This window comes from Felis catus, chromosome F1, assembly GCF_018350175.1.
Source record: "Felis catus isolate Fca126 chromosome F1, F.catus_Fca126_mat1.0, whole genome shotgun sequence".
NCBI lineage: Eukaryota > Metazoa > Chordata > Mammalia > Carnivora > Felidae > Felis > Felis catus.
Window position 1 is genome coordinate 29302786 of NC_058384.1, and position 11945 is coordinate 29314730.

The following is an 11945-nucleotide window of genomic DNA, read 5'->3' on the forward strand; positions in this document are numbered from 1 at the left end:
CACACTCTGTCTCTGTCTCAAAAATAAATGAACATTAAAAAAAATTCTTTAGTATAAAAAATAATCCTCTGTGTTTGTTTCTGCAAATTAGATAAAACAGACTCCTCTTTCAGTGTTGACAAACTGGCCTGAGGTAAGAGATGAACTTCATAAATCAGCCTCACCTGACCTTCTGGTTGACTCTCAAACCTTTGATTATCCAGGCCACTCTCATTGTTCTTACTGGCTTAGCAGCTCCCAGCAGATTGGAGTATGACAAGACCCATCAGTGTCCAAAAGATGTGGGAAATGGACATACAACAGTTCAGCCCCCAGAGGACTATTAATTATCTGCTCCTTCAGCCAGAGCTTTGGGCAGCAGCTGGGACAGTCAGAGAAGTACATATGCGGTTTGACCCCTATCAGGGAGAAACCAGGATCTAGGTGTTTGTGCCTATTCACTTTGTGTTAAGCCAGAGGGAATACTCACTGGGAGTGCTTGTGCATCCAAATAGAACCGCCTCCTTGTTTTGTATGGTCTGGGGAGCTCATGAATAGTGAACCCCATTAGCACCCAGAGCTAGGTGATTTGGGAGCCAGTCTCTTGGGTGGCAGCCATAGCAGGGTGGCAAAAGTGTGGGACAAGATTCTTTCAGGGAGAGTGGGTTTTATTATAGGAGGGAACCAGAAGGGAGGGGTGTGGCAGGCAATGTTCCCCCAGCTCTTTCAGTTTCCCAGGAGGATCCCAGTCAGCTGTCAGATGCAGTCTGATTAGAAGCCAGACCCTCAGGTAGCAGCTGGAAAGGTATTTAATCAAATCCCTTTCAGGGAGAAACTGAGAGATGGGTCTCTTTGCCTGTCTCCCCTGTACTGAGCCTGGGTGGGGGTGGGGGTGGGGGTGGGGATTAGACACAGGAAGTGCTCGACACCCATTTAACAACTGCTTCTTCTTAATATGGTTCTGTGGGACTCATGAATGCCAAGCCCCACTGGCTATCGGAACTAGGTGATTGAAGGACCATCCCTCAGGTGGAAGCCACAGATTGGAGCACTCATGTGTGGACAACCTCCTTCCCGGGAGAAGCTGGTGCCTTGGTTTTATAGTTGAAACAAGCCAGAGGGAGAAGGTAAGGGAAGTACCCACTGGCTCTTTTAGGCCCTTGGGAGAATCCCAGTCAGCTCTCAGATGCAGGCTGACTAGAACCTGGATCCCCAGGCAGCAGATGGAGAAGGATGTAGTCAGACTCCTTCCAGAGACAGACTGGAGATGGGTATGTTTGTCTGCTTCCTTTGCACTGAGCTGGGGGCGGGGCGCGGGGGGCGATAGGCATGGGGAATCCTCACCCACCTATTTTAAAACTACTTCTTTGTTTGCTACAGTCCTGTGAAACTCAAGAATTCAATTCCCACTGGCTATCAGAGCTGGATGATTTGGAGGCTTTGGGTACCAGCCTTAAAAGTTGGGACTCTAGGGGCGCCTGGGTGGCTCAGTCTGTTGGGCGACCGACTTCGGCTCAGGTCATGATCTCATGGTTTGTGAGTTCGAGCCCCGCCTCAGGCTCTGTGCTGACAGCTCAGAGCCTGGAGCCTGCTTCTGATTCTGTGTCTCCCTTTCTGTCTGCCCCTCCCCCACTCATGCTCTGTCTCTCTCTGTCTCAGAAATAAATAAACATTAAAAAAAAATTAAAAAAAAAAAGTTGGGACTCTAGTTAGTTGTATGGCTCAAGCTCTTTGCTCCTCGGGGAGAAGATTGAGTTGGGAGTTCCCTCCTGGTTGTAAGGCCTTGTGTCAGAGGTCGGGTTTATGGCAAGAGTGTTTCTTAGCCTTTCCAACCCATTTTGATGTGGGCATTGTCTCAGTTCCCTGATATGAGTCACTCAGTTAGTTTCTGGATGTCTCTCAGAGGGGACTGATCCACACACATGGGTCTGTTCTGTGCATCTGTGAGAAGAAAGATAGCCCGAAGTCTCCTACCTTGCTATCTTGGTAATAGCACTCACTCAACTTAATTCCTTTCAAGAATTTCTGTCCGGTTGTCTTGACAATGTCATCAAATAATGTATCTTTTAACCACTGAATGCTATGGCTGACTTCATGGGAAATCACCTTTCTCTATGTTTTGGGGTCTATTTCTGGTGCTATATTCTACTCTATTTATGCGTCTTCAATCTTGTGCCATTACTCAGTGTTTTAGTTACTGTTTTATATCTGGTAGCGTTAGTCACTCTCAATTATTCTTTCTTTGCAGTATTTTCTTGAATATTTATGTATGTTTACCTTGTTTGAAAATGTCTTTATTTTACTCTTGGTAGGAGCTGAATATACGATTGCAGCTTCATAGTTATTTTCCTTCAGCATCGTGGAAGATACTGGTCCACTGATTTTTAGTTTCTATTGCTGCTTTTAAAAAGTACATTGTCAGTGTAATTATCGTCCCTTTATAATGGTCTGTCCTTTTTCTGTGGTTTCTTTTAGGAATTTATTTTTGTCTTTGGTGTGTCATCATTATATTTCTCATTGAGAATTTCTTTTTATTTCCTGGGCATTTGTTGTGATCCCCAAATCAGAGGACTCATGTTGATCATCGGTTCTGGAAATGACATCGGTTCTGGAAATGAAACAGTCACTTTTGTCCCTCTCACATCGTCTCTATTCCTCTTTTCCGGAAATCTGACTGGATATATTTAAGACCTTTACCTTTTATCTTTTATGTCTATTAATTTCTTTCTACTTCTCCCTTGCCCTACTTCTAAATATGACAGGGCTACAGGACTCAATCACTCTATCTTTTCTTCTGAGGAAAAGTCATCTATTTTCTTGATTTAGTTCTATTTCCACGCTGGTGTCTCCTAAATTTTATTTTCTTCTTGTAATCTGATGCCTTTCAGCTTACGTATCTATTTTCCCACTTGCTATTTCCATTGGGATATCTCAGAATTCAGCTACTCATTTTCCATACTTCCCCCATTTCAGAAAGCGGCTCCTTTTCTGACCCAGTTATCCATACTCGAAACCCAAGAATCACCTTTCTTACATCTCCCTGAACGCTATATCTGATCAATCAAAATCTCATGCCTTTTAAACATTTAAAATGGTGTTGAATCTGTCCTTTTCTTTTAATCTTTTCTGTCACCACTTTCATCCAAACCATACTCATGTTATCATCTAAACTTCTAACTAGACTCCTTGCTTTCACGATTTCCCCTTAAGTCCTTTCTCCACTAAGTCATAGGCATTCTCTTGAGATGTAAATTAAGTCATGCTCCTGCTTAAAATTCTTTAATGCCTTAATATTGCACTTAAAATAACAATAATGTGTCCCATAAGGACCTACATGATCTGGTCCCCCACTCAACTTCTCTGATGTCATTTAATGTCATTTGGGTCCTTTCTTACTATGCTATCGCCACATTGACTTTCTGTGTGATCGTATAAATGTCGTATGTCAGTTATCAGTTTACTAACTCTCAGCTTCAACTTCACCCTTTGCATGATTGCAAAAAAAGGGGAGATAAGCCCTTTATTTTTCCTTTGTCAGCTGGCACCATGTTACGTGTTATCAGTAGAGAACACTAGAAAGACTCTGCAGGCAGGAGGGATTTTGCTTCCTGACCCCCCTGTGCTTGCTCTCTGGGCTCTTGTAGGTCTTTCAGCTTCTCTTGCACCAGACATCTGGAGCATATGTGCCTTCCCAGGTGCCCCATTTCTGTGGCGTGAGCAGGTTTTCCCAGCAGCAGGCTTCTGCAGTGTTCGTAACTTCTTTACTGCCTGGCTCCTGCATTGCATAGTGACCAGCAGCAGTCGGTGGCCTGCAGTTTCTCTTAGCATCTCCCTTGGGCAGTTCTGATGTGCCTCTGATGAAACACTTCTCCCAAGAACATCTTTGTCTGGCACTCTAGAAGGTAGATTTGTAGCAAGTTCCATCAGTGTAGCACCACAGTGACTTCTTTGCCATTCAATGAGCCAAAACTGTGGCTCTCCAACAAGATCTGAACCTCAGCCATGGCAAGGGCTCCTCTTTGGGCATTCTGTCTCAGACCCTGGGGGTCAATGGCTTCTCCTTGTAACTGCTATTCCTGCATTATTTAAAGTTCTCTTTATTTTCCAGGTCAATGCCTCATCATGCAATTCTCAGTTCTAGTTAATAAGTTTTTATATTAAACTTTTCCTGTTCAAATTACTGTGAGGTTTCTATTTCTTGACTGGACCCCTGATTAATACAGAATTGGTAATAGTGATCTCGGGAGATAGACTGGAAAGATAGGATCTTGGTTTTGGTTTGGTCATGTCTTGAGTGCAATGCTGATCTCCTTCCTTGCCAAAGGGAGGTGGGATGCTAGTCATTTATGGCAGGTAATGACATTACACTCAATCAAGCTGTCACCTGTGGGTGATTGTGATGGAATGCCAATAGAAGCACATGCCTTGAGAGCCTGAGTGCCTGCACTTGACCATTGTGGGAAAAATGATGACTATAAGAACTGTGATGTGAAATGGAATTTTTCTGAGGGCACCTGAGTGACAACAAGGAGAAAATGTCCGGCTGGGGTCCAGTAAGTCTCAGCCCAGGTCATGGTTTGAGAGCCAGAGTTCCCATGAGAGCCCTAAGGCAAAGTTGTTATTGTTTGTAATTTCAGGGCAGAAGATCAAACTCGAAATTTAATTGTGTTGGTTGCTGGCTTACAATGACATTTGAATTCATAGTATCACCAAATTTCTTGTGTGAAAATTAGGGCATTAATTGGTAAAGAAAGGGATCCTGAACCTTGAAATCTTGTTGGATCCAAGAATGAAATAGACATTCTTGAACCCTTAAGTCCCTATGTGTTTTCTTTACCAGTGGAAGTAGGTTTCCCTATAGTGTTTTTTATTAGTGTAACTTTATAGTAAGTCTTGAAATCAGGTATTATATATCTCCTGATCAGAATACTTTGAATAGCCTAGGTTTTTTGCATTTCCCTATTAGTTTTAGATTCAGCTTGTCAATTAAAAAAAGACTGCTGGAATTTAAATTGGATTGTGTTGAAACTATAGATCAATTTGGGGATAATTGGTATCTTAATATTTGATATAGGTTAAATTGTGTTGTCCCTTCTCCCCTGAGTTCATATGTTTAAGTTCTAACTCTCACTATCTCAGAAAGTGACCTTGTTTGGAAATAGGGCCATTGCAGATTTCATTAGCTAAGATGAGACCATACTGGAGTAGGGCAGGCCCCTAATTCAATATGACTGGTATCCTTCTAAAATGACGGAAATTTGGACAAAGAGACACAGATATAGGAAGAATGCCATGTAAAAATGAAGGCAGAAATTGGGGTGATGTTTCTGAAAGTCAAGGAATGCCAAAAATTACCAGAAAACCACCAGAATCTCTGTGAGAGGCATAGAGGCCTTCCTCATAGCCCTAGGAAGGAACCAACCCTACTGACACCTTGATTTCAGACTTCTAGCTTCCAGAACTGTGAGGCAACAAATTTTTGTTGTGTAAGCCACCCAGTTGGTGGCACTTTGTTATGGAAGCCCAAGCAAACTACTACAATAATATTGGGCTTTCCAATACATGAATATGGTTTATCTTTTCGGTTATTTCAGGATTTAAAAAATTCCCTCAGCACTGCTTTCCAGTTTTTAGTGTACAGATCTTGCACACATTTCTTAAATTTATCTCTGAGTGCTTCATGGTTTTGATGTTATTGTATGTAGCATTGATTTTAAATTTCAGGTTCTATTTGTTTGTTTTTAGTATACAGGAATAAATTGGTTTTTGTGTATTGACCTTGTATTCTGCAGTCATACCAAACTGATTTATTGTTTCGAGCCCCTTTTTTTGTAGATTTCTTAGGATTTTCTACATACACCATTGTGTTGTCTGTGAATGATGAGAGCTTTACTTCACCTTTCTAATTTTTTTTCTTCTTAAGTAGGGCCCATGCCCAGCGTGGAGCTCAACACAGGGCTTGAACTCATGACTCTGAGATCGAGACTTGAGCTGAGATCAAGAGTCAGACTCTTAATTGACTGAGCCACCCAGGCGCCCCCACCTTTTCTAAGTGTTATGTATTAATTCTTGTTTAATTTTTCTGGTTAAAAATTCAGTACAATGTTGAGTATATGTGAGAGTGAGCGTCCTTGTCTTGTTTGCAATCTATGCAGAAAGCATTCAGGTTTTCTGAAGACATCCTTTATCAAATTAAGGCAATTTCTTCTATTCCTCATTTCCTGAGATTTATTTTAAATTATGAATGGGTGTTGAATTTTGTCAAATGTTTTTATTACATTTCTTGGTAAGATTACATACTTTTTTCTTCTTAGTCTATTGATATGGTGAAGTTCATTGATTGATTTTTTTTTTTTAATTTTTTTTTCAACGTTTATTTATTTTTGGGACAGAGAGAGACAGAGCATGAACAGGGGAGGGGCAGAGAGAGAGGGAGACACAGAATCGGAAACAGGCCATCAGCCCAGAGCCTGACGCGGGGCTCGAACTCCCGGACCGCGAGATCGTGACCTGGCTGAAGTCGGACGCTTAACCGACTGCGCCACCCAGGCGCCCCAATTGATTTTTGAATCCTATGTCAACCTAGCAACCTTGGCATGAATCCAACTTGGTCACATATGTAATATACTCTATATATTGTTTGATTCCATTTGCTAATATTTTATTAAAGATTTTTGTATTTCTGGTGATGAGAGATATTGGTCTATAGACTTGTCTTGTTATGTGTTTGTTGTCAAAGGTTTCACAAAATGAGTTGGAAAATGTTCCTTCCTCCTTCATTTTCCTTAAGCACTTGCATAGAATTTATGTATGTTTCTTAAATGTTTTGTAGAATTCACCAGAAAAATATACTGGGCCTGGAGTTCTCTTTGGATGAAAGTTTTAATTATTAATTGATATAGAGCTATTTAGAATTCTATTTCTTCTAGTGCAAGTTTTGGTAGTTCTTAACTTTCAAGTAGTTTGTGCTTTTCATTTAAGTTGTATAAATTATGGGCATAGAATTGTTTATAATAATCTCTTATTGTCTATTTAATATCTGTATTACTTGTATCTTTTGTCGGTGAGTCTAGAGTTTTATAAATTATATTGGGTTTATTGATTTCCTCTATTCTTTTCCTGTTTTGTTTTACTGATTTTCACATTTGTTTTTATTATTTCCTCTTTTTACTTATTTTGGGTTTGATTTGTTCTTCTTTTTCTAACTTCCTATAGTGGGTGGTTAGATAATTCATTTTTGACTATTCTTAATTTCCAATAGATGCATGTGTCACTGTATGTTTCTCTCTATGCATTACTTTAGTCACATCCCACAAATTTGGATATGTTGTATTATCATTTTAATTTATTTAAAAATATTTTCTAGGTTTCTTTGTGTTGTTGTTGTTTTTTTTTTTGATGCATAGGCATTTAGAGGTATGCTATTTAAAAAAAAAAAGTTTATTTATTTGTTTTGAGAGAGAGAGTGCACAGCAAGGGAGGGTCAGGGAGAGAGGGTGAGAGAGAGTCCCAAGCAGGCCCCATACTGTCAGCATGGAGCCTGATAAAGGGCTCAATCCCATGAACCATGAGATCACTACCTGAGCCAAAATTGATTCTGGATGCTTGACCTACATTCTCCTACAAATGGACCTTGAGCACTTGTTTGGAAGTTCTAGAGGGAAGCACAGCTACTCGTATACTCTTGAATAAAGAGCAGTTCACCTCTGTCAGGGGAGGTTGTCCTCTTTGACCAAGCTTGCAGCTTTGGGAAGGGGACACATGAAGTAGTGAGAGAAAAAAGGAACACCCACCCAGCCAGTCAGATCAGCTGAATTAATCCTGCAATCAATAGGGTGACAGATGTCATAGCCAGATTGCCTTCATATCTGTGATTTTTAAAATTCAGACATACAATTTCTGCATTTTATTTGGAATATGTAGATTATTTGCATTTAATGTAATTATTGATATAGTTGTGTTTTAATGTACCATCTTTCCATTTGTTTCTCATTTGTCAATTTAGCTCTATTCTTATATCCTCTTTTCTTGCTTTCTTTTCCAGGAATTGACTATTTTCAGGTAAGTGTTCTATTTTATCTCCATTATTTGCTCATTAGCTACAGCTCTTCATTTTATTTGCTTTTAGTGATTATTTTAGGCATTATTCAATATATTTGAACTTGTCACAGTCTACCTTCAAATATCTCCCCCATATCTTCCTACTTCATGCATAATGTAAAAACCTTACAACAATATACTTCCACATCATCCTTTTAAAATTTGTACTACTTTCGACATACATTTTATTTCCACATATGTTATAAATCCTACAATATATTTTTATTTTTGTTATAAGCAGCCAATTATGGTCTAAAGAAATTAGAATTTAAAAAAAAGTATTCTAGGGGCACCTGGGCAACTCAGTCAGTTAAGCATCCGACTTCAGCTCAGGTCATGATCTCATGATGTGTGGGTTTAAGCCCCGTGTTGGGCTCTGTGCTGACAGCTCAGAGCCTGGAGCCTGCTTCACATTCTGTGTCTCCATCTCTCCCTGCCCCTCCCCTGCTCACTCTCCCTCTCAAAAATAAACATTAAAAAAATTTTTAATGTATTTTATATGTTCCACATACTTATCATTTTCAGTGCTCTTATTCCTCATTCTGAAATACTTCATGTTGAAAGTCTTTATTTCATTTTAATTTCTGATGGTTATTTTCACTGGATATAGAATTCTAGGTTGACAGTTTTTTTTTTTTTCTTTCTGCACTTTAAGGATGTCATTATATTCTAGCTTTCGTTGTTCTTGTTATAAAGTATGCAGCCATTTTTATCTTTGGTCTTTTGTTTATCATGTATCTTCTTGTACTGAATTTTTTTTTACAAAGATTTCTTTTCCACCGGTTTTTAGCTATTTGATTGTATTATGTCTTGATATGATTTTCTTTTTTGTTTATCTTGCTTGAGGTTTGTTGAGATTCTTGGATCATTGAATTTATTGCTTTCATCAAGTTTGAAAATTTCTGCTCATCATTTCTTTAAATATTTTTCTGCCTTTCCTGGCCACTTCAGTTGCACATATATTACACCGCTTGATATAGTGTCACAGTCACTGAACATCTATTTATTATTATTTTTTTGTCATTCTTTTCCTGTTTCATTTTTGGATAGTGTATGTTGCTCTGTCCTCAAGTTCAGTGACTTTATGCTTTCTAATTTGAATAGAATGAATGTGCAAATTATTAAGGGTTCTCTGGCTGAAGCAAATAAAAGAACTGAGCTTATAGGCAAGCACTGAGAGGAAAGATAATAGTGGAAGGGAATGGAAACATACATAATAGGCAGTTACCAGATTACCCTTCAATACTGTAAATTTAGAGCATCATACCTCAATTAATAGGCAACACATGTATATTAAGGTGACAAAAATAATGTGTGACTATTTAGAACAAAACATATGCATTCTGAGTTGCTTCTTCCCAAAGAGTTTAAGACAATGATGCCTTTTTGATGGTCACTGACAATATGCAAATCGCATTAGGAACCATTCTTTTTATTTCTCTTTAGTTCCTTTTTCTTGTCTGCTTTAGACTGGCTTGACTATAATAACAATAACTGAAAAAAAAATCAAGGTCCCATAGTTAGAAAATTCTGGCAATAGCAAAAATGTCTGTGTTCAAGTTTACTTTTGTTCTATTTGTAAAGGATTTGTTGAGCAGGTAGACGTACCCATTCTTTCAGCTAATTTCAGATGATGTTTATCTATTCACTAAAGGTGTTACTTAAATGACTTCTACTTGACAATTTCCTTTACAGAAAACAAGCAAGATATAATTTATTAAAAATATTCTTACATGAAAACTTTTCGCTAGTCATACTTGCCACCCTTCCTTGTTAGACCACATACTGATGCTTTGCTATCTTTAAGGTCTAGCAGAAGTGATTTGAATCTGAATTATAACATAATTTGTCTCTGAGTGCTATCACCTCCCTGGCAAAACTCCATTCTTCTGAAGGAGAGAGCTGGATCCTGAAATCTTACCAAGGACTTTCAGAGTTTGGTTTTATTTGCTGTTTCTAGAAATTTCAGACAAGTAGGAGTCTCAGGGTCTCCTATATCAACAGAGGCTATTCTCTGTTCCCCATTTCTCCCCTGCCACAATCGTCTTTCTGAATGTCATGACCATCCAGCAAGACTCACCTGCTGTGTTGCTAATGGGCAAGTTTTTCAGAACTTTGCTGCTGAGAATTTCAAAGAGCTCAGGGAAAGAGAGATTTATCTAACTTTTCAAACTACTTAACAACTAAGATACTAAGTTTGCCAATAGATACCTGAGGTTCCAAGGGCGTTCTAGTTACCAGAAGCATTTGGCCAAGATATTGGAAAAGAAAAAAAGAGCAGAAAGAGAAGTCAATGAAAATATTAGCGCATTGGTCTTTCTTTTAAACTCCTAAGAAATCATTGAGGATCACTTTCTAAATGTAGCTGCTTATGTTCAAGGTCACATGACTTCAATGTCTGGCAACAGAACCTATGTTTTCAGATCACTTGAATTTTCATTCTGTAAGGACTGTCTCATTGTGCTGAAATTGAATGTAGAGCTCTTTATGGGCTAGTACTATTTCAAACAGAATTGCATGTAGATGGTGAATTATATTACCTGTAAGGAGGGTGACCAGTTATTCCCTGCTACATAACAAACCATTCCAAAAGGTAATGTCTTAAGATATTAAAGCATCCTTTAGGGCCTGGACTTCTTTACAGCATGGCTACTGGCTTATAAGACAGCAAAAACAGCAGCTGCCAAGCTTAAACTAAGCCTGTCAGTGGCATTACCTCTACTGGATTCCATTGGTTAAAGAAAGCAAGAGGCCAGCCTAGGATCCAAGGGGAGGGGAAATAGATTCACTTCTCAATAGAGGTAACATATGCATAGACTATGAAGGGGAGACTTGGAGACTAACATACACACATCTCAGGAACCATCCTGGTTTGCTTGGGTTTATGCCCACTGTTCTGAAGTAATTAATAGAATTCCTCTTTTACCCTCAAAATTATCTTGGTTTAGATGATAAATTATATGGTCACACTATCCACAAGATCCCTTCAGAACTAAAATGTTATAATACGAATTCCAAGTAGTAAGACTGTCCAACCATGGAGTGAATTGTAAGGGCTAGGTTTCACTTTTGGCTTAATATCTAGCAAAGATTTCCTCAAATAAGGACAGTGATGGGTTAGCAAGTCAGTCGTTGTCTTTCTGGGTCAGCTGCTTATTATATGGCATTTGTGAAGAGCACTTTGAAGTGAGGGCCAGTCAGGGACTATAGTGATCATTGCTTCTCTATCTGTCTGACGTATTTTAGGTTATTTATATTGAAAATCTCCTAGAAGAGAAGGTGGAAACAGCAGACCTTGGATATAATGTACTTTGTGATTGTCTGTGTTTTTTTTTTTAATTCTTTTAATGTTTATTTTTCACACAGAGAGAGAGAGAGAGAGGCAGAGAGAGAGGGAGACACAGAATCTGAAGCAGACTTCAGGCTCTGAGCTGTCAGCACAGAGCCTGACATGGGGATCGAACCCACAAACCATGAGGTCATGATGTGAGCCAGAGTTGGACGCTAAACTGACTGAGCCACCCAGGTGCCCCATGTGAATTATGTGTGTTTTAGCATTGCCTTGCTCTAATCACCTGCAACATAACTAAAGGATAAAGCCTTGTAGGACATTCCCTGGGCAAGGCACATGCAAAACTATGAGGTAGATCAAGCATGTTTTAACATCCTAGGCTCTCCATATCCACTTTTGGTGCCTTCTGGGCCCTTTGGCTGTTCTTGTGTTCACAGTGCTCTCGGGTCGGCCTGCACCCATCATGGCCTTCAGAACAGAGAACAACCAGACAGGGCCCTCTTCCCAGGCCTTTGATCTTGTTTTATCTTCTCCCAATAAATGGCAACATTTGCTCATCATGTCTATCACCCTA